This window comes from Sceloporus occidentalis, unplaced genomic scaffold (assembly GCF_023333645.1).
Source record: "Sceloporus occidentalis isolate IW3139 unplaced genomic scaffold, rSceOcc1.0.p SCAF_4, whole genome shotgun sequence".
Taxonomy (NCBI): domain Eukaryota; kingdom Metazoa; phylum Chordata; class Lepidosauria; order Squamata; family Phrynosomatidae; genus Sceloporus; species Sceloporus occidentalis.
Window position 1 is genome coordinate 148792319 of NW_028316984.1, and position 20490 is coordinate 148812808.

Consider the following 20490-nt stretch of genomic DNA (forward strand, 5'->3'; position numbering starts at 1 on the left):
TTTTTGCAGAGTGATTATTTTTGCAGAAATAATATTATTTATGATTCTTGAATTATCGTTTTCAATTTAGGAATAGCGTAATAGTGTTTTTAACTTAACAAAACAGAATGGGGCTGAAAACTGAACCTGTATGCTTTCCCTTTCTGTTCATGTTAACAAACTAATGCATGCATTCCAGATGCTTTCCTCTCCACAGGTCTGGCTGCAGGGAGTACAGCTGAACTCAGTAAAGTGTAACTGCTAGTCAGAGAGTTTTATTTTCAGCATAAAGAGAGATGGGAGGCCATTTGCCCCAGTTTTTGAGTCTTGGGAGTAAATTGAATAGAAATGGGGAAGAGAGGTGCAGAGAAAAAAGAGTGGAGTGACAGATTGTGTTAGAGATTGGAATAGTAGATTTATCTTGATAAGCGTGAGTAGATGGTGCATTTGAAAAAGTGTTCATATTTGCTTTTATGTCATGTTCAAATGTGTGTGTGTGTATATATATATATGTTATAAAAGTTTTGATACAGTAGTTGGACCTGGCATTTACTGAAACGATCATTTAAATGAGGAAAGTTTTGCAGCTATTCTATAACTAAAGATAAATTAATCCACATTAATGGTTCCACATACTAATGGTTTTAAAATATGAAGTTTTAAGCAGCATTTTCATTATGTTATTGGGTCTTCTTGGGCCAGTTTAGGCCAAAGAGGCCTTTTTAAACTATGAGAAGCAAGTGGAAGTAATTTCCTGTTCCCCTCTGTTTGAAAAAAGGCAGAAATTGGCCTTGGGGCTCAAAAGTGGTAACCCTTACGGGATTTTGGGACGTTTTTGTTAAAAATAACAGTCTTGTTGTTTGATGCCTAGGGGGCTCAGGGGGGCTCAAATATAGTTTAAATACCCCCCCCCCCCACAACACCTAGAAGGCAAAATATTCCAGGATACACCAAATTGGGGACCACAAAACCAGTCCTGGGTTCACATGTAGTCCATGAGCTCTACTTTGCCTATTGCTTTCTTAAACCTAGCACAGCCATTAAAAAGTTTTAGCTTGTTATGAATTCTTTTGTTTCTAATGCTCACAATTTATAGTCTAGTTCTATAGTTTTAACTTTTACATCCTGAATTTTCAACATGCTCCAGCTGTCAGCTTTAACGTTAAGTATGACTCACAGTATTGACACTGTGAGAGTCAACCAGGATGCTTGTTTCACATTTCAGAAGCATTGATGCTTTTTTAAAATCACAAATCCAATGTGTAATCTACAATATATATTTTTTGTCTGTATGCGCCTTCAAGTTGCCTGTTGACAATGGCCCGGTACAGACGGGCCTACTGGGCACCTTCGTCACGTGCTAGGGGTTGGCCGAGGGCTCTCCGCCCACACGTGCCTCAACCCTAGCACATGACGAGGGCGTAACAATGGCGGCACCCTGTACAGATGGGCACCGTCATTGTTATGTGCAGGACGCCTAGCATCCACACATCGCAGCGCTATTATGACATCGCGAGTGCGCCATTGGCACATTGCGGCGTCTTAATGGCACTGCAAAGAGAACCCACTTTTTGCAGGTTCTTTTTGCTGCACGGGGAAGTCCTGCGGTCTGGAGGCTGCGGTTTCCCCACGAAGCAAAACCAGGTGCCAGGAGACTGCCCTTTTTGGGTGGTCTGTACCGGGCCTTTGACCAACATTAATGGGTTTCTTAGGCAAGGAATATTCAGAGGTACTTTTGCTAGTTCTTTCCTCTGAAATACAGCCCACAGCAGCTGGTATTATTGTATTTGGCGATCTTCCATCCAAGGCTGACCCTGCTTAGTTTCCAAGATTAGACAGGATCTAGTGCCTTTATGGTATTATATAGGTTCAGGTTTTGGCATATTTATTTATTTATTTATTTATTGGCTTTACATCCTGTCTTTGTCCCAAAATGGGATTCAAGGCCATGGCATTTGATTCTCAATATAGACCGTACACACATTTAGAGCTATTGTAGAATATTACTATAAGAAATTTCAAATTTTGGAAGATTAGATACCACTCTTATCTTAGATATTCTAAAAGAATATGATAACATAGCTAGCAAATACAAATTGAACCATGGTCCTCACATTAGAACAAATTGCATTTAAACCAATCTGAAGTTGACCAAAGCAATACTACGGCATTAATTTACATGGGGAGAGAGTAGTTTCTGCAGAATTCTCAAAAATATTAGTAGCTTTCTTCTTAATTTTAAGACTATAGCTTGACACGTGTTTTCCATTGTGTCAGTTGTGAAACATATTAGAAAATATTCCTATATATTGTATATTAAAAATATTTTACAACAGGAACATTAATTGTTTTAACACACATGTGCATTTTTCAACATCTTGCTTCACTTAGAGTGTGGAATTGTAGAATAACTACCACAGAAATCATATGTTCCACTTTATAAAAACATCATTTTACCTGTTGGACCCGTAAATTAAGAATAGCTTTTTGAAAATATGACAAAAGTACATCTGCTTTGAAAGTTAAGGTCTGTTGGACTACATCTCCCAGAATCCCCCAGGTATTATGGGGCAAATGATGGAGGACAACAATCTAAGGTTTTGTTTTGTTTTAAAACAGGTAGGTCTGAGCTGATGAGAGCTGTTGGCTGAACTTTGTTCATCATGAATATTAAACTGGCCCAACAGCTTTTAATAATGGAGCTACAAGGCATTCATTGTTTGCCTCACCCAGTGGCTCAATTTTTATTGTATTTTTCCCAGTATATAGCAATAGCAAATACATTTCTATACCACTTAACAGTGCACTTAAGCACTCCCTAAGCGGTTTACAAAGTGTAAGCTAACTGCCCCCAACAATCTACAGTACAGGCATTTAACCACTGGGCCACCAGGGCATTATGCTAGCCGGGATCTCAGCCTCTTAAATATTAGCAGTTGACAGGTTTAATTTTTAAATTCATTTCCTTGTTATCTCTAAATGCAATTCCTGAGACAACTGCCTCCGATTATCTAGATCAGTCTCTTAATATTGTTTGATGCCTTATAATTTGGTTTAATGCAACTGTCTGATAGATTTTGGGGACATACATTTGTTCTAGTATTATAGTTTGACTGTCTTCACAGACATTAATTGCTATATGTATTTACCCAGAGGAGTTGAAAATTTAATTGGTGTTAAGATCTTCATACTGCTTGCTGAAAGTGTAGCAGTCAGTGATAAAAATACAGTATTGAATTCCTTCAGACAGTTTTGTTGATGGCAGTCCCCAGTACATGGAGCTTCTTAAATGAAAACAAAGTGACAAAAGCGAGGAAAAGTTGCAAATCTATTTATACTGTTAGTCAACTCTTGGAGGTAATTCTTGAAAGCTTTCAAATATTCCCTAAACATTCTCTCCTAATAGTGCAGGAGTTGTGTGGTGCATTGGACACTGGCTCTCCACGCTTCACCTTTGTATTTTTTAAAAAATCAATTAAAATGGTCTCAGAAGCCCATGAACAGTTTTGTGATTGAAAGGTGCAGGCTATTCAAGCCTGGGAGAGGCCATTATGTAATAAGAAAGTAAACCACAATTCAACATGAAGTTTATTTCCTTGCCCCTTGTCCTGGGGAAGTTCAAAAATGTGGCAAATTTCCCCCCATGCAGGACTGAAAGATTTTCTGAGTAAAAACATTTTTAAAAAGCGGGGGGCAAAATTGTGAGATGGGGGGCTGCAAAAATAATCCAGGGTTGTGGGAGGCAAATTATATGTGGCATCTGCATTAATAAACTTCTAAATAAGTCCTATGTTCTTGTAGGAAATTACTGTCATTTGGCCTTTACCAGATCAAGCTGTTCAGTTTTCCATATGTCTACTCTACAGTATATCTCACAGAGCTAGGGAAAACAGTGTTTTTGTTTTATTGATTTTTTGGGACAAAAGGAAGGACTGTTTTTGTGGAATCATTCAGTTACACTGCTAGTAGATGTTCAGAATAGGAAAGGATAGTATTTATAATGAACATAAGAACTGATTGTTTGTTCAGACCAAAGATTGTTCTAGATTATTAGTGTGTCTTCAGCAGGAAGCTTTACTGTAATGACATGATGGAGAGCAGAGAACGGAAAGGAGGATATTATGTATGAAGATCCTTTATTGCTTCGTCTCTTTTCAATGTAATGTTCCATAAAATCTGCAATATTTCTGTACAATGTAGATTTCTTGAAATGGCTGTGCTACACATGTCACATTTTAGGCTGTCCATGTGCAATTTCCTGGAGTGGGCAGATTTTCATCACAGCTTGAAAGAGCAAGCACCTGTTCTGTGTGGTGGCTGCTCTCTTGATTAAGCAGGGCTTCTGCATATTGCACACTGTGTTCTCTTCTCTTTCTTACTCAAATCCTTATGCCCATTCGTAGAATTTGTTTCACACCTACCCCGTTTGCAAGCTATTCATTTCACTGAGAGACATAGCCATGTTATTCTGTAAAATCAGTATGCAAAGGGATCTTGCAGGATCTTTGAGACTAACTGGGATAAAGAAACCAGTAGCATGAACTTTCATAGACTCGAGTTTACTTCCTCCACTCCATGCGTCTGAGGAAGTAGATTCAAGTCTACAAAAGCTCACACGACCAGCTTCTTTCTTTCAGTTAGTCTCACAGGTACTACAAGATCCTTTTGCCTATTCAATTCATTGTACAGCTTTTCCTTAATTAATAGATGAAAAAGTCACCAGACAGGAGAGTTGACAGGTTGAATATGTGATGGGAATCCTTAGGTTTTGTTTCCAGATCCTAGATCAGGAAGCACTCCTATAAAACTCTGTCAGGCTTCTGTGACCCCCTTACTCTCCTCTGGGTAGTTAATAACTGTATTTGTGGGGCAGCTAAAAGGGATTTGAGGTGTTGAGACAGGACATGTGCCTTAGAGGCGCCTGATGGAATTTTATAGTACCTTTTCCTGATCCTGTTCTTTAATTAAAGATACAGGTGTCCCACCCTATATTCAGCCTGTCAACCCTACCAGACAGTGTTCACAACCTTATTTTCATTCACCTCTAAATCTAGATGAGGCTATTTGTCTTTGTGTGTGCATTCATTATTCTGTCTGCCTTTTGTTAATTTTATCCTCCCACTGCATATCCTCACAGTACAGCCCATACTATTCAGGAGTGTCATCCAAAACTCCAGAGATACTTTTCGCATGGCACTTTTGCGTGGACGGACAATCCTGCTGCTCATGCAACTTTTGGATCCAAACAAAGCTCTGGACACTTGCAGTTCAGTCTTATCTTACACAGTTTTAAGACGATAAGAAAATAATTAATGTGGTTATTTTTATGTAGCCAAAAAGAGGCACTGTCCCTGCATGAGGGTTGTGGTTGGGGGAAGAGGGTGTTAGCAGGTCTGGAGGAATCCCAAGAATTGAAAAAGTAGGGGGGGGGGGAACCTGTAGGAAAGTTCCAGAAAATTGCTTTGCTGGCTAGCTAGAGTAATGAACTGGAGAAGTTTACACTGCAACATTTTGTTGCAGGTTCCAGTTGTAAAGGCTTGTTATTGTTGTTGTTGTGTGCCTTCAAATTCTTTCCAACTTATGCTGAACCTAAGGCACACCTATCATAGGGTTTTTCATGGCAGGTTTCTTCAGAGGGGGGTTGCCATTGCCATCCTCTGAGGCTGAGAGAGTGTGACTTGCCCAAAATCACCCAATGGCTTTACCTGGTCGAGCCTGGATTTGGTCTCTGGTTTCCAAAGTCATGGTCTAATGCTCAAACCACCACACCATGCTGGTTCCTGTGAAGGCTTACATGTTAATATATATTACTACATTCAGTGTGACCTGCCTTTAAAAAAGCATCTGTGGGATTACAGCCTTAACCTTCTTGCCTAGAGTCTTTTCATATATGCAGATAAAGTCAAGCAGAAATTGTTCTTTTGTTTATAAGCACATATGTCTCTGCAATGTATTTGAATTTTATAATCCAATGTTGTATGCAGTATTATGTTCCTAGCGTGTTTATAGTGCTTTATATAGTTACAAAGTAAAGTTTTAATTGCTGTAGCAAACAGTTGGTATACATGCTTGTTCAGGAAATATAGGAATTCAAAATGGGAAACATGATTTGAGTAAATTATTTAAATAGTTTTAACTTAGACCACCCTGATAAATTATCCTGCATTTGATCTCCAAGGAAAAATGGATGTACTCAAGGAAATGCACACACGATTGATCCCAGGGAGTTACTGACATATAAAATAGCAGAAAATGTGAACTGAAAAAATGGCTAAGATAATTACCTCAGTTGGTTGAACCACAACTTGTTGTATGAAAATAACAGAGAAATTAATCAGGTCCCTTTAAATATACACCAAGATATCAAACTATTATAATAAAATAATCAAATGTAGAAATTAGTGCCATTGTGGGCTGGATTTCCATCTGTTCAACATTTCCTTTCTAAGTTTCCAACATTACATATATATTTTTTCCTTGATCAAACAATCTGTCCCCCTTTTATACATTTTGAAGTGAGAGGAACAAGAAATGTCAGAACTGAATTCTCTATCACAGAGAAATAAAATGAAGGTAGTTATGTCATTTCAAAGCATGTGCATCTTTACAAATTATTTTAATACACCAGGCTTTTTCTTGCTCTGAATGGCATATATTGTTCAGTAAAAATGCTATGAAACGATTTTTAAAACTTGCAGTGTGCGATACTGCACAGCAAGATTCAGTGTGTTGTAAAACTTTCTTCTCTTAAATTGATCAGTGCTTTGTGGAAAATCTGTCTCTATTTTTAATCGAATAGGGTAGGGGAGGACATTTAGTTAGAGTGATGAACGTAATTACACATGAGATGGTTGATGGTGGCCTGTTACAGACAGCCAAAATAAAGCTGCTTCGAGTCACTTTAGAGGTATGGTATTTCAATGATGCATGAGTCCTAAGAGTCTGGAAGCTTCACCAAAGCTGCACTCCAGTCCTTAGGACTGGAGCATGGCTTTGGTGCGGCCTTTGGACTCTTAGGCCGCATGTATCATTGAAATACCATACCTCCAAAGTGACTCGAAGCAGCTTTATTTTGGCTGTCTGTAACAGGCCAGTGGCTTTGCCTTTGACATTTTGTCAGCAGTTGTCAGTTTGAATTCACCTATACCTTCCAATATTTCTCTTCCCCATCACTCTTGGTCTCAGATATAAAACTCAAACTATACTATCATCTTCTAGTATTTGAAATGTTATTGTCCTGTGAACCTCATCTTTTCATTACACTGGGCCCTCCACATTCACTGGGGTTAGGGGCACTGGCATAGGGATGTGGTGGCTCAGTGGTTAAGACGCTGACTCTGTTGATTGCAAGATCGAATGGTAGGCAATGTGAGGCCCAAGTGCTGCAGGACAGAGTGAGTTCCCATCACTAGTCCCGCTCCTGCTTACCTAGCAGTTTGAAATCATGTAAAAGTGCAAGTAGAGTACCACTTCAGTAACACTCTGGAGTACCACCAGCAAGTAGAGTACCACTCTGGAGTTGTCTTTGGACAACACTGGCTCTTTGGCTTAGTAACAGAGATGAGCGCTGCCCCCTACAGTTGGACAAGACTTGACAACCTTGTCAAAGGGGAAACTTTTACCTTTTAGGGGAACAGGACCCCCATGAAAGTGAGGGAAAAAAACAGTAAATAAAATACCACTATTTTCTAATCCTGACAAAACACCTCTCTAGGTATCTCTAGGTCCTGCAGTGCAACTCCATGGTCAACATCTGATGGAGGACTTACAAATTCCTAGAGAAGTGTTTTCTCTAGTAATCTCTAGGTCCTTCAGTGCAACTCTAACATCCATGTCCAACAGAGTTGCACAGGAGGACTTAGAGATCCTTAGAGAGAATACAGTCACTCCGCTTAACTTGTGGTTCTGAGATCTGCGACCTTGAATATCCACAGAGGGGGTGACCTGTGCTATTTCTAATGGTGCACGCACCTGGCACGCACATCTGGGCCGCACACTTGAGGGCGCACACCATTCAAGCCTATGAAGCTGGAATATGTGTGAGCCTCTGTTTTTGCAGGGAGGGGGTCCGAAATGGATCTCCCGCAAAAAAGGAGGGCCAACTGTATATTAATCAAATCTGCAAACGTCAAAGCCACAAATGTAGAGGGACAACTGTATTTTGAAGTAAGCTTCTTATTATTCATAGTTACAGCACTGCATTTTCCTAAACATGATATCTGATTGATAAGTTTAAAACTTGAGTTGTGACTTTAAGCACTGAGGATTAGCACTAGTGCAGGCAACTCAGTGGTCTGAAACATACAGTAGATGTTCTGGATCTTAAGGACACTGCAGTCAATTAATTAATAAATTAAACAAATGAAAGTAATTAGAAATTATGAGAAATAAAACCATAATTATAGCAATGATTATGAGTCACAAAGCAAGAGGTCATTAATACTGTCAGTAGCACATCTTAATTTTATTCCAGCAAGTTAATAATACTGAATTGGCAGAAAACTGAATATAAGTAGAATTTAACTGCTCAGTCTTAGCAAAAGAGGACTGGACTGAATTTCAGCAATATATCAGTTTTAGAGGGGAGTGCAATTAAAATGACAATGAAAGTTTGTCTCACTTCAGTGAAGACCTTGAAAGTAAAGAATAGTCTTACCCATTTCCCAATCTGAATTGTCTATAGCTGTTCTAGAAATATCATACTTCCATGAGCTGGCGTGTTGCAAGTATGCTGTTAAAGGAAGGTCATTTGATTCACCTCTCAGTAAAGGTTGAAAATGAGTCAAACAAACAAACTACTCCCTCTCTTGCCTGGCTTCTTTGAGAGAGAGAACCTTCAGGAACTCTGAATGGTGACTTCTACATCATTCAGCACTGAAATCTGAAACGGACAGCCTGTATTGCATTGCTCTTGAAACATACTTCAGTATAATACTGCATTTTTTCACCGTTTATTGTCTTACTACGAAAGATGTCTCTTGGAAGGACATGTTTGTGTCTTATATGTCTATTAATCTCCCTCACATTTTCACTGTTTTATACATACTACTTGATTGTTAAATAACATCTTAGTGGTGCAGTTGGATTATCATCATCTTTTAAAAGAAAGTAGATGGGATTGAAATGGAAATAGATGTAGGCTTCCATTTGTAAACACATTGTTATTCATACCAATTGTCCTTCTGACATTATTTTTTTCTTGGAGCAATGCCTTGAACTAAAGGAATGTTCATGTTGCATGCTGTATTCCCAAAATGGCAGTTCAGTCATTTTGACAAATATAGGAGTGAAGTGCAGCTTCATGGTACTATGGTTGTGACTAGATGTAATTAATGGTCGCAACTACATAGTCAAGAATACCAACAAAGGGATGTCTCTGGGGATAAAGAATGTAAAGGAAAAGGTTTTCCCTTTGTCAAGTTTCTCTAGTTGTGTCTGACTTAAGGGGCGGTGTTCATCTCTGTTACTTAGCTGAGGGAGCCAGTATTGTCAAAGATAACTCTGTGGTCATGTAACCACCATGACTGCATGGAACGCTCTTACTTTCCCACTGATGTGGTATGTACTTATCTCCTTGCACTTTTACATGCTTTTGAACTGCTTGATCTGTATAACAACAACAGAGACCTTGTTTAAAGCTTGCTGTATCTAGATGTTCTACCCCACACAGAATTCCCCTTATTTACCAAGCTTTTAAAGTATAAAGAATGTATCTGGTTAAAAGTCTTCAGGATCTGTATAACAATGACAACAGAGACCTTGTTCAAAACTTGCTGGATCAAGATATTCTACCCCACACAGAATTCCCCTTATCTACCAAGCTAAGCACTTTATCAAAAGAAGAAACAAATGTATAGTCGGCCCTTCTTATACACGGATTTTTTATACACGGATTCAAGCATACATGGTTTGAAAATGTTCCAAAAAAGTATAAATTTACCTTGATGTTCCATTTTTTTTAGGGACACCATTTTGCTATGTCATTATATTTAATGGGACTTGAGCATACACGGATTTTGTTATACACGGGGGATCTTGGAACCAAACCCCAGTGTATAACAAGGGTCCACTGTAATTAGCATAATTTGCTCTTGACAAACCTGGGTTGTCTCTTTACAATTGCAGAGCTTTTTGTTGAATTAATTTTGTTGAATTTTTACTCAGCAAGGTTTATTTCTGAGTTGATATACTGTTCATCTTAATTATCATCATAATAATACAATATCTACAATAAATGTTTTGATATTAAGGAATGTGATGTAATAATCCATGTATTTGCGAAGTTCATTATATGTTTTGCAGCCATGTGGGAAGGACACCACTACCCTAACTTTGCAAGACCTGAGCAGGCTATTTAGTAACAGGGTCTCTTGGAAATCTTTCATTTTTAGTTTTACCACATGTTGAAACTGACTTGATAACAACAACAAGTTCATAAGGGAAGATCAGTGTGCCATTTTAGAAGGGTTAGAATGAATTAAGATGAACAGTAAAAATGATATGATTGTAAAATTAATCGCATCTTGTGTGAAGACTAGAAATGATAAATTGAGCATTTTTACATTTTTCCACAGTATGGGCACATACAGGATTATGCTATAAATCCACAGGACAGGATCTGCATTTTCTTTGTATTTGCTCAGGACCATGGTAATATCTGTGGCTTAAGTGGTTTAAGTGATTTATGGCTGTGTACAAGGAGGGATCTTACTGTTATTTACTGATTGTAATAAATGGTGTATGTGTTGTTATTTGGTTAAAAATACAGATCTGAAAGATAGTTCAGCATGGTTCTGACATTGGGGTGAACAGTTTGTTGTGTCCTAGTGTTGCAAAATTTAGTGTGACTGATCCAGTAATACTGAACCAAAACTTGTCCACTGTCACTTTGTTCATACTGCTGCCTCTTTTTCCACCTACATGTTCCTCTCATTCATACCAGACTCCACATTAATTATCTGTTCCATTTCCTCACTATTTATTTCATTTTGTCAGCCTCCTCTTCATCTTTGTAGCTTTTGAACATTACCTTCTTTTCTCATCATTTATGACTGAATGTGACAAGATTGGGAAAGTGAAGAGCAGAGACTTAAGATGAGAGAACAATCTAACAATCAACAAAGGAAATTTAGGCATCATGTGATGTAAAATTAGCTGGGTCTAAATATAACCCGATAATATTTACCTGTAAAAGTATAATCTGCATACAGTATTTTAGCTTGTCAAAGTCGTGCAAGCCTTCGATAGGGGCCATCATGTCAAATTAAGAAAAGGTTGGTGCTTACCTCAAGGGTTTATAGTTTAACAATAGGAAAGAAATCAGTGGTTAGGAAAGAAACTGTGTTGAGCTCTGTTGTAAAAGAAGTCTGTGTTGAGCTCTGTTGTAAAAATCATGAATGTTTAGTCCATTTGGCAAGCAACTAGAGCTGCTTGTCATAACCCCTTAAGTGCAGTTTCTACCATGCTGGTTGACTTTAGTGAATCTTAGGCTGCTGTTATGATGAGTACAGGTAAGATGTACTGCTCAGTGTTGTGAACTTGAAGAATTTAAATGTACCATTTCATTTTCTGTCTTTTGCAGTTATTATAAAAGCTGTGTGCAGCAAATGTCAATTTTCCCTAGAGCCTGAGAAATACAATATGACTTTAGGAAAGTGTTTAGAAAGCACAGTCATATCAAGAAGCAAGCATTTATATACAGCAGTTTTACAGTCTATTGAATTTAATTTAAAGAAAAAGTAATATGCATTTATAGAAAAATATGTTATTTAGTTATGGTGTCTTGACTAGTGAGGACCACAGCAAAATGAATGAAACAAATAATTATTTTTAAAAACTCAACTTTAAATTTAGTTATATCTTTGCATTTATAGAGTGTGGATCAATATCTGCTAATGGATACTTGAATATAATCACAAATACCCAATGCAGTCACCACTTTATTTTGTGTCAGATTTTGGTTAGTGTCCCATTTTTGTTTTATAGTATGAACACTACCAATTTGAGGAATAGAGGCTGATTGATATGAAATGTCTCCTATGTTTTGCCAGTCTGACCACATTCAGATTATTTCCACACCTGCTTCATTACTCATTAGCGCGCTCGCTCTCTCCCCCCTCTCTCTGTGTATGCACTCCTTGTTCTTTAAGTAAGATAAACAAGTGTGTTTCCTCTACATATGTATTTAGTGTTTATTTAAGGAACTGCTTGCCTTCAGTTCCTAAAGAAGAAACATGTGTGGACAGGAACATAAGAAGAACCTTGTGTACAGCCTTATTTCCCACAGCTGCCAGCTAGAAGATCACAAATAAGACATCAGGGCAAAAATTCCTCTCCTGTTGTTTTTCTCAGCAGATGATATTGATATCATAAGGACTTCATGAAATTATCCAAAGTAACGAAATGAACATAAATATGTGCAGTAGACAGAGAATTTTCCATACATATGGATAGCTGTATACAAAATCTTCCCCCTTATATAGAATATTATTTATATTTAAGCAACCAGAACAATTTTCCACTTAATGCTACTGTGGCCCCTATTATAGTAAAAGTAGTAATTAGGAAAATTGATTAGGAGAAAAACCCTGCCTGAACTTGTAAAAACAAAGAAAAGAGAACAGGGAGATGTGTGTGTGTTTGTGTCAGAGAGAGAAAGAAGGAATGATTGTATCTTTAACTCTTGTTTTGTTTTAAAAATACAGCAATGAAGTGATCATGCTATTAATTCTACACATTATTATTCTGTGCATTGTTTGTTGTTGTTAACTGTGTTTGAGTTGACTTTGACTCATGGCGACCCTATGAGTGAGACACATCCAAGTCTCCCTGTTTTCACCTACTCTGCTCAGGTCCTGTAGGCTCAGGGCTGTGACCGCCTTGATTGACTCTATCTATCTACTATGCAGCCTTCCTCTTTTTTTGCTACCCTCTACCTTCCCTAGCAATATTGTCTTTTCCAGTGAGTTGTGTCTTCTCATTATGTGGCCAAAGTATGACAGCCTCTGTTCGGTTATCTTGGCTCCCAAGGAGATGTCAGGTCTGATCTGCTCCCGTTTGTTTGATTTTCTGGCTGTCCATGGCATGCTCAACACTTTACTCCAGCACCACTTCTCCGGCACTAGATCTTTAGTAATACTTGCCAGACTATATAGGTATGTGGGAGGAGAATGTATTTTGATATTATTGATACTACAGTATTGTTCAACAGTTGCTAAATGTGAGTGATCCTTGTACAAAAATGTCCATATTTTTGTCACAGGCTGTGTACTGTTGGGTTAGAAAAGTAGATACCACTCTGAAAAACAAGCTTGCCAGTGACCTGAATTCAGTACTAAACATTAATGGGTGCAAAATGCATCTACAACTCTAAAAATGGAGCATTTGTTCCAGACCCTAAAGTTTAAGTGTTTCCATGGAAAGTTTTCACTATGCAGTCACACTACATTATTCCATGAATTTTAAGGGAGATCTAGATGCTAATGTCTTAAATTTGTAACTATTACATGTTACAGAATAAAATGTATATGACATCGTGGATATTGATTGTATCCACTCTTTTTGGATATGTCTCTAGTTGACAGAGTAAATTATAGTATGGGATAAATTAATCAAATGTACTCTTTGAAATGATAATTGATTTTGCCAGTCAGGTTTTTTTTAATTGTGAAAGATTTATCAAAGCAACAGTATAGTAAGTAATAGAGTAATCTGAACGCATTGCTCCACTATATTGCTGTGCATCATTTACATGTGCAGTTTATAGAAGGAAGAAATTGCTTTGTGTCTCAATGTTCAGATGGATATGACTGGGCTGGTTAACTATTTCATTTGAATGGGGTGAGATCTGCAAATCTTCCTGTTCCTAATAGATCATCACAGATCCAGAGTGTTGGTCCTTATAAGTTTCAACTTTATGAAAAGTCAGCTCTTTTGAGGGAAATATATATACATCTAAATGTCTTGTTTGAGACAGTCAACCCATTGAGGGGAAAATGCTTCTATGAAATCTACTTTCGGAGCACAGCCAAAATGTTGAAAGATCAGACATACGAATGTGGCAAATGTTCAGAGTGATGGCGAAATAGCTGACTCTGCCTTTGATAAGCATAGTTTGCATTCCAAGAATTAATCAGTTAAAGGCTTTGGTAAGATTTATTGAAGGAACTGCTTGTTTTTCTGAATTTTAAAAATTTGTTGACAGATTGTTATGCCTTTCTTGCAACAATTTCTATCTGAAATAGTTTAATACTAGTGTAGTTGGTGACACCATTTGTTATTAATCAGCAGCAGATGTATTTACTGATTTTAATGCAAACACAAGTCTTGTAAAATTTTCATCACAACTTTTTTATGAAGCAGATTTTTTTTAGTGACAAGGCCTTCATTTTATGTTTGAAAAATGGGGACGGGAGGGGGGGGGGTAATTGACAGAATTGAATTCTGTCAATTACCCTGTAAAAATGCTAATATTTATCCTTGCTAGGTTCATCATGTCCACCACCTCGAATAAGGGAACATAACTGCTCTACTCTATGTATTGTTGCATTTGGGAAAAAGTTATTTAGCTGTTGTTTTTTGGTGGGTTTTTCGGGTTATGTGGCCATGTTCTAGAATTTTTTTTTCTTCCTGATGTATCGCCAGCATCTGTGGCTGACATCTTCATTTAGCTGTTGTATACACCAAAGCACTGGTTAGAGAAATGCCATGACTTTCCTTGCAGTGAACTACTGAGCTAGAAATAATTGAAGGAAAAAACACAACAACCCAACCATAGCCTTTTCTTAAGGCAAAACATAAAGGGATCAGTCTGTCATTCCTCTGACAGTTGCAACAGAACTTTTATCCCCTCTGCTCTTCAGGACTTCTACTTTTCCAAAACTGCATAGTGCCCACCAGCACTCAGAACTAGTTTTGGGAGTGCATGAGAGCTGCAGTAGTGGTGAAAGGGATTATCCCTCCTGGTTCGGCTGGGTACCATTGCTTTGCTAAAGGAGTGCCACCGTTCAACGTTATCCACAACTTCTTACTCTGTTAAAAAGATGTTTCCACCTTATTATGAGGCAGAGGGGGAAGCTTTACCTTTGGAGTGAGACATTTGATTTCATTTTCACGTTTGATTTGTGGTTATCTTGTGCCTAAATGCAAACCCAGCATGGAACAACTTTTCTGCCTGTATCAGGAGGCCTTACTTTATCTCACTTTTGAGGAAAATAGTTTTCTTGTCAGGTCACAATGTCTTGTTATTTCTTCTTGATAAACCATCCCCTCCCCAAGCAGAGACTTTCACACCAACAAGAAGCTATGGAAGCCTGCAGCCTTACATAGCAAAGATGATGGGTAGTCTACACAGGATTACATTCTACTGTGGCTAGTTTATAAAATACTCCTGTTTTAATTGTATTGAACCCAGTTTTGATTTCTAAAATATGACCTTTACCTTCCTGGTTTCAGTATTTTAGTATCCTTCTCCCCCTTTAGAACAATTCTATTTCTTAAATGCATGTACCTCCTTCCCTTGCCCCAGTTCTTTTCATTGTTTAAATATGCTAGGAATATCAGTATGAAGCTTTACAGACATTAACAAAAATGACTTGCAGTTTTGAATATAATAATGGGGAAATTTATTTGTAACTGTAGGTAGTGGCAAACCACATGCCTTCTTTTGGGTAGCAGTCAATATTCAAATACCTTGGATTACAAACACTTTAGAGAAACTACTGTTGAATGGTTTTAACAACCAAATCGTTCAAAAAGGATTCAAGAAGAAACGAGAGATAGAATGCAGAATAATCTTTTAACATTTGATTTGTAATTAGGTAGAAGTATATAAATTGACACACTGAAAAGTGAGAATCAAATAGAAGGTCTTCCTAATTTTATCACTTGCTGAGCCAATGATCTTGAACTAAGGACCAGTTACAAATTCTTTGTTCTACTATAGCTTTCTTTTTGGGCTAGCTTTTCTCAAGGAATCTACAAAGCCACTGTACCATAGCTAAAATGCCTTTCAGTAAAACTTTAACAATATTTTTATTTCAGACGGTATAGCAGACCATGTTAAATCACCATCAGTTGTTCTTATGAAACAGTATTACATTGAAATTTAGCTGTTTTGAGTAGCTTGGTATGTATTATGCTTTGATAATAACATTATTTTAAGGGCTTGTCTACACTTCCACTTTGGCAGATATCAGTGCTACCCTGAACTTAACAGGTGGCCTAAACTGACTGTGCTCAAAAGTGATTTTCGGGATTAACATAGATATAAAAATTCAGTATTTATTACTCAAATTGTTTTTAAATTGTTTTCAGTAATGGTAGACAGACTTCTCCCCTAAAGTTGCATTTGATTGCGTGTTTCTTGATTGATATTTTGTCCTTTTTTCTCTCTGCTTCCATTGTTGATGGCACCTGCCATGAAAGGTTTTAGGTGTATTGGGTCTTTGCTATGTTCACTGAACTGTAACAAAGCTCTTGGTGATGAAGGTGAAGTTTTATTTTTTGAATGTTTTGATTTTATAATAGCAACTGTATATCCTAATGTAATTTTAAGGGGTAGTGGTGTTTTTTTTAAGTGTTTCATCATTAATCATATGTTTTATATTGAAAGGTTTTTACTTATTCTATATTTTGTGAATGCAGATGTTTATAGGACAGACATGTGTAGGATTTTTGATGTGAGTAACTTTTGAGTAGATTTTCCACGTTATTTTAATCCATGTATAGATATTGGCATTTTCATAATGTGAAATTGATGAGTCCACTTCTAAAATATAACTTACATATCTGATATGTCTACCTGTGTGTGGTGGGGTTTTTCCTTTCACCTTTGTCAGGTGAAAATAGCCTTTGGGAAGATCATCTGCTCATAAGTATACAGTGTTAAATAGATGCAGGATGTTGTATTTCAAGTACCTGTATCCTCAAAATAGCAAATTGCTGCTCATAACTGAGAAGCGTAAAGGGGTAAATTGTAGTCTTATATGCACATGTTGTTACATTTCTGCTGCTACCAAAAGCCTTGAGTAATGGAGAACATTATTTGTAGTTGCAGAGAACCCTAAAATAAACAGCAATTGAAAGCAGGCAAGCAAAAAACATTGTGCCCCTGTAACTCTTGCATATATGTCATATTTGAAAGAGAAATATAGACAAAACCTCCCTTGAACATTTAGCTGAATGAGAGTGAAGAAGTGGGCACAAAACATCAAAGCCAGACTTCTTTCTTTATTTTGGGAGCAGAATGTGGCAGAAAAGATTTCATATTTGTAGAGAAAGTATCAAAATATAAAGAGCAATTAACCTCTAAAGGTTCTAAATGAGCCTACGTTCCAGCAGGATCCCCACCATCTGAAAGTAGAAGGGCTTTTCTCCCCACTTGGGCATTTCTTCTGAGGTTGGCTGTGAAGTTTGCTTCATAGCTACTAAAAACTGTTTAACTCTTTGAGAGTTGTGTGTTTGTACTTGTGGAGAAGCAGAAGGTATGTTTATACTTGGCAGGGAGGTAAAAGTCAAACTATTGAGAAATGTGATGAAGGAAGAGATAGAAAGAAATTAGAGTATTATGAAGGGTAAATGAGAGGAGAAAGAAGTTGACAATATAATACATGAAAATAAATATTGGTTTCTTGGAAAGGGAGACAATATTTCTATTGTTTCATAATTTATATTAAACAGTGATCATATGACTTCCATAATGTTTTTTGGTAGGGGTGTAAGCATTTCTGTCTGCCAAATGCCTTAACCAAGAATGTTAGTAAGCTACCAGCCTTTGAACCAACAGATGTTGCTGTTTTGTTAAAGCTCCTCAATACACTCTATATTTGAGGTAATATACAACATTTTTGTTATCTGTTACACCATAACCAGGTTAACAGTGCTGTTTGACTCTCTGTGTCTTCATTTATTGCTTATTTTGATCAAAATATATATTTTCAGATCTCATGTATAACAGGATTGCACTCTTATTCTTAGCTGGTATTTAAACTGTATGTTAAGCTTTCATTGTTTAATCCTGTGCGCTAACATCAGTTACTATAGTTTCAGAGCTAACTATAATTGACACTTTGGGCTGGTTTTCTTAGTGTATTTTAAGCATGGCTTTTACCTTAATAAAAGACATATAAAATGTTACATTATTATTGTATCAAAATCTTTGCTGTAATACCTCTCATTAAATATAGAGGAACAGTAAATACTACTTTGTAAATAGTAACTGTGGTATGACTTTATATCTGTGGATATTATTTTTGCATTTGCTAGCTTTAAACAAATAGCACTTTCAGTCTTGGCAAGCAATTCTAGACAAATCTAGTGAAAGGAATTTAATAAGGTAATTTGAAAAAAAACACATCATAAAAATCAATTATTTGTACAGTGTAGGAAATGCAACAAGAACATTTACCTTAAAGGTTTGAAATTCAGACTTGATGTGGATGAGGATACCGGTGAAATTCACTTACCATCACAGAATCAGGGCAATATTCATCTTAGAAAAGAAATAATATTTTCTTTAAAATAAAACTTACCTATCAGGTGAAGACCATTTTGGATTCTCTGTCTCCACATACTCCTCAGGTAAGTAGTGTTCTGCATTAAAAATGTATTCTGTACACTAGCTTTGCAGTTTCTTTTATCTGTACTATGTCTGTCTCATTTGCTGGTGCTGTTTCATTTTGTTGCTGCTTGCTTCCAGTTTACTCCCAGTTATTCCAGATCCTTGAGGTGCCTCTCTAGATGGTACATTAGATTATTCTTCTTTTAAGAGGCTACAAAAAAGCAATGGACTTTGCATCTTCTGAAACAATAGAGAAAGATGTACCAATTCTTAACTCAGATGTTCATTAGTTATGAAATATTAATTGAAAGCTTTCGTCTTCAGTAAATCCCATTTGCTTTTTTCACATGAATTCCAATAGTGAAAACTTCTTTCTGTTATCCATTTTGATGAGATGGTATGTTTCGTTGCAAGGCAGGGTCATTGGGCTGCAGATTCTGGCTTAACTTTTTACCTGCACAGCCTGTTTTTGGTAGCGGATGTGGAACAGCCTGCTCTTCTGTGCTGTCAAGCACAGATGTGAAATGCTGCTTGCGAACAGGGGAGAAACTCCCAAAGGATGTAGTGTGTTGTGTCATATCTCAAGACAGTGAGTACTCATTGCATCAGTGAGTTGTTTATATGAGCTATTCAAATCAGGCACTGGACTGATAGGATGACGTTTTCCATACATAATCCACTAATTATTTCTTCTGATGAACAACAATGCCTATTGGCAGGAAGAAAAATCAAATGATTCTACAAGGTTTGATATGTCCTTTCTGTCTGAATGGGTTGTCACTCCAGAAAACCTGCTATTAGTGAAATTGACAAACAGATTTTTATGCAGCAAATGTTTGGGTGAAATGCTTTCCAAGTTAGCTGGGGGGGGGGGTAGGTAGCTGATAACTGAACATATCTAAAAATAGTAGTAATGGAAAATTATTTAAAGGTGTGTTTTTTTAAGTTGATAAAATAGTTTATTTCAGAATGTTTATTTCAAATCTCATTTTCTGCATTGAAAAATATTCTTGACTATGTCTATGTGGAAGTAAATTCCACTGATTTTAAAAAAAAATAGTTTATGCTTATGTGTACATTATAAATAGAAATTATTTTCAATCTCATTTCCACTCTTGATTTAAATATGATTTCTGGTTTATGGATAGCTGTGGATTTAATGTTTAATTGAAATGTTCTCGCTTTAATGCTTTGTGAATAATGCCAACCTTTTTTATAGTTGCTATGCATTTTTAATGCAGGCAGAAGGCACATAGGATTAACTTACTTCAAAAATAGGTTTGAACACCTATACTACTAGATTGTTCACATCATTAAACTATTCTATTAAAATATTTAAATTTTAAGAACTAATTTACAATTTGGAATTTTAAGAACTAATTTTTCTTCATTGTTTCTCTTAAACACTAGGAATGGGGAAAATTGACCTGAATCCTAACTAGTGATCTAATAGCAATGTTACTTGAGTGGAATTTCTTGCTCAGGGCACTACTGCAGGCAGGAGAGAAAGGAGGCATTTTTTATTCGTTCCTCTCCCCACAAATCCCGACCTCAAAACTTATTACACCCTCACAATTTCTCTCCAGTGGATTTAAAGACTCTCTGAAACAGTAGGGTGATGGCAAGAGACTTGTGCATGGGAAGGGGAGTAGGTGAAAATGATCTCCTCAAACTTCCAGCAGAAATCTCAGTTGGATCAGCGTCATTGCCACAGGTGGAAGGGGCTTGCCCTTTTGCTGAGATTTAGTCAGCATCCAAACCATGGGTAGAAAATTATTGATTAAAAAGATGAGAAAAGTGGCATAAATTAATCACCGACAGAGAAGTGACCATAATACTAGCATTTGTAACTAAGAGGCTATACAGACTGCGCCCTTTCCTGGCCGATTGGGGCCGTGGCAACCTCATGCTGTGGCTCCGATCCGGATCCATTTGGAGTGGCACGTAGCATC

At 37.1% G+C, this 20490-nt stretch overlaps 2 protein-coding genes across 4 annotated transcripts in view; one reads left to right on the top strand and one right to left on the bottom strand.

Annotated features, from left to right (window-relative positions):
* The window catches only part of CHRM5 (cholinergic receptor muscarinic 5), a 75312-nt gene extending 56203 nt beyond the window's left edge, over positions 1–19109 (bottom strand). For both annotated transcript variants that reach the window (XM_089521994.1, XM_089521993.1), the window contains exon 1: positions 18510–19109. The gene's annotated coding sequence lies outside the window, so the exon portion shown is untranslated. The remainder of the gene's footprint in view (positions 1–18509) is intronic.
* AVEN (apoptosis and caspase activation inhibitor) overlaps positions 1–20490 on the top strand; it is a 143256-nt gene that overhangs the window by 44900 nt on the left and 77866 nt on the right. The window lies entirely within an intron of this gene.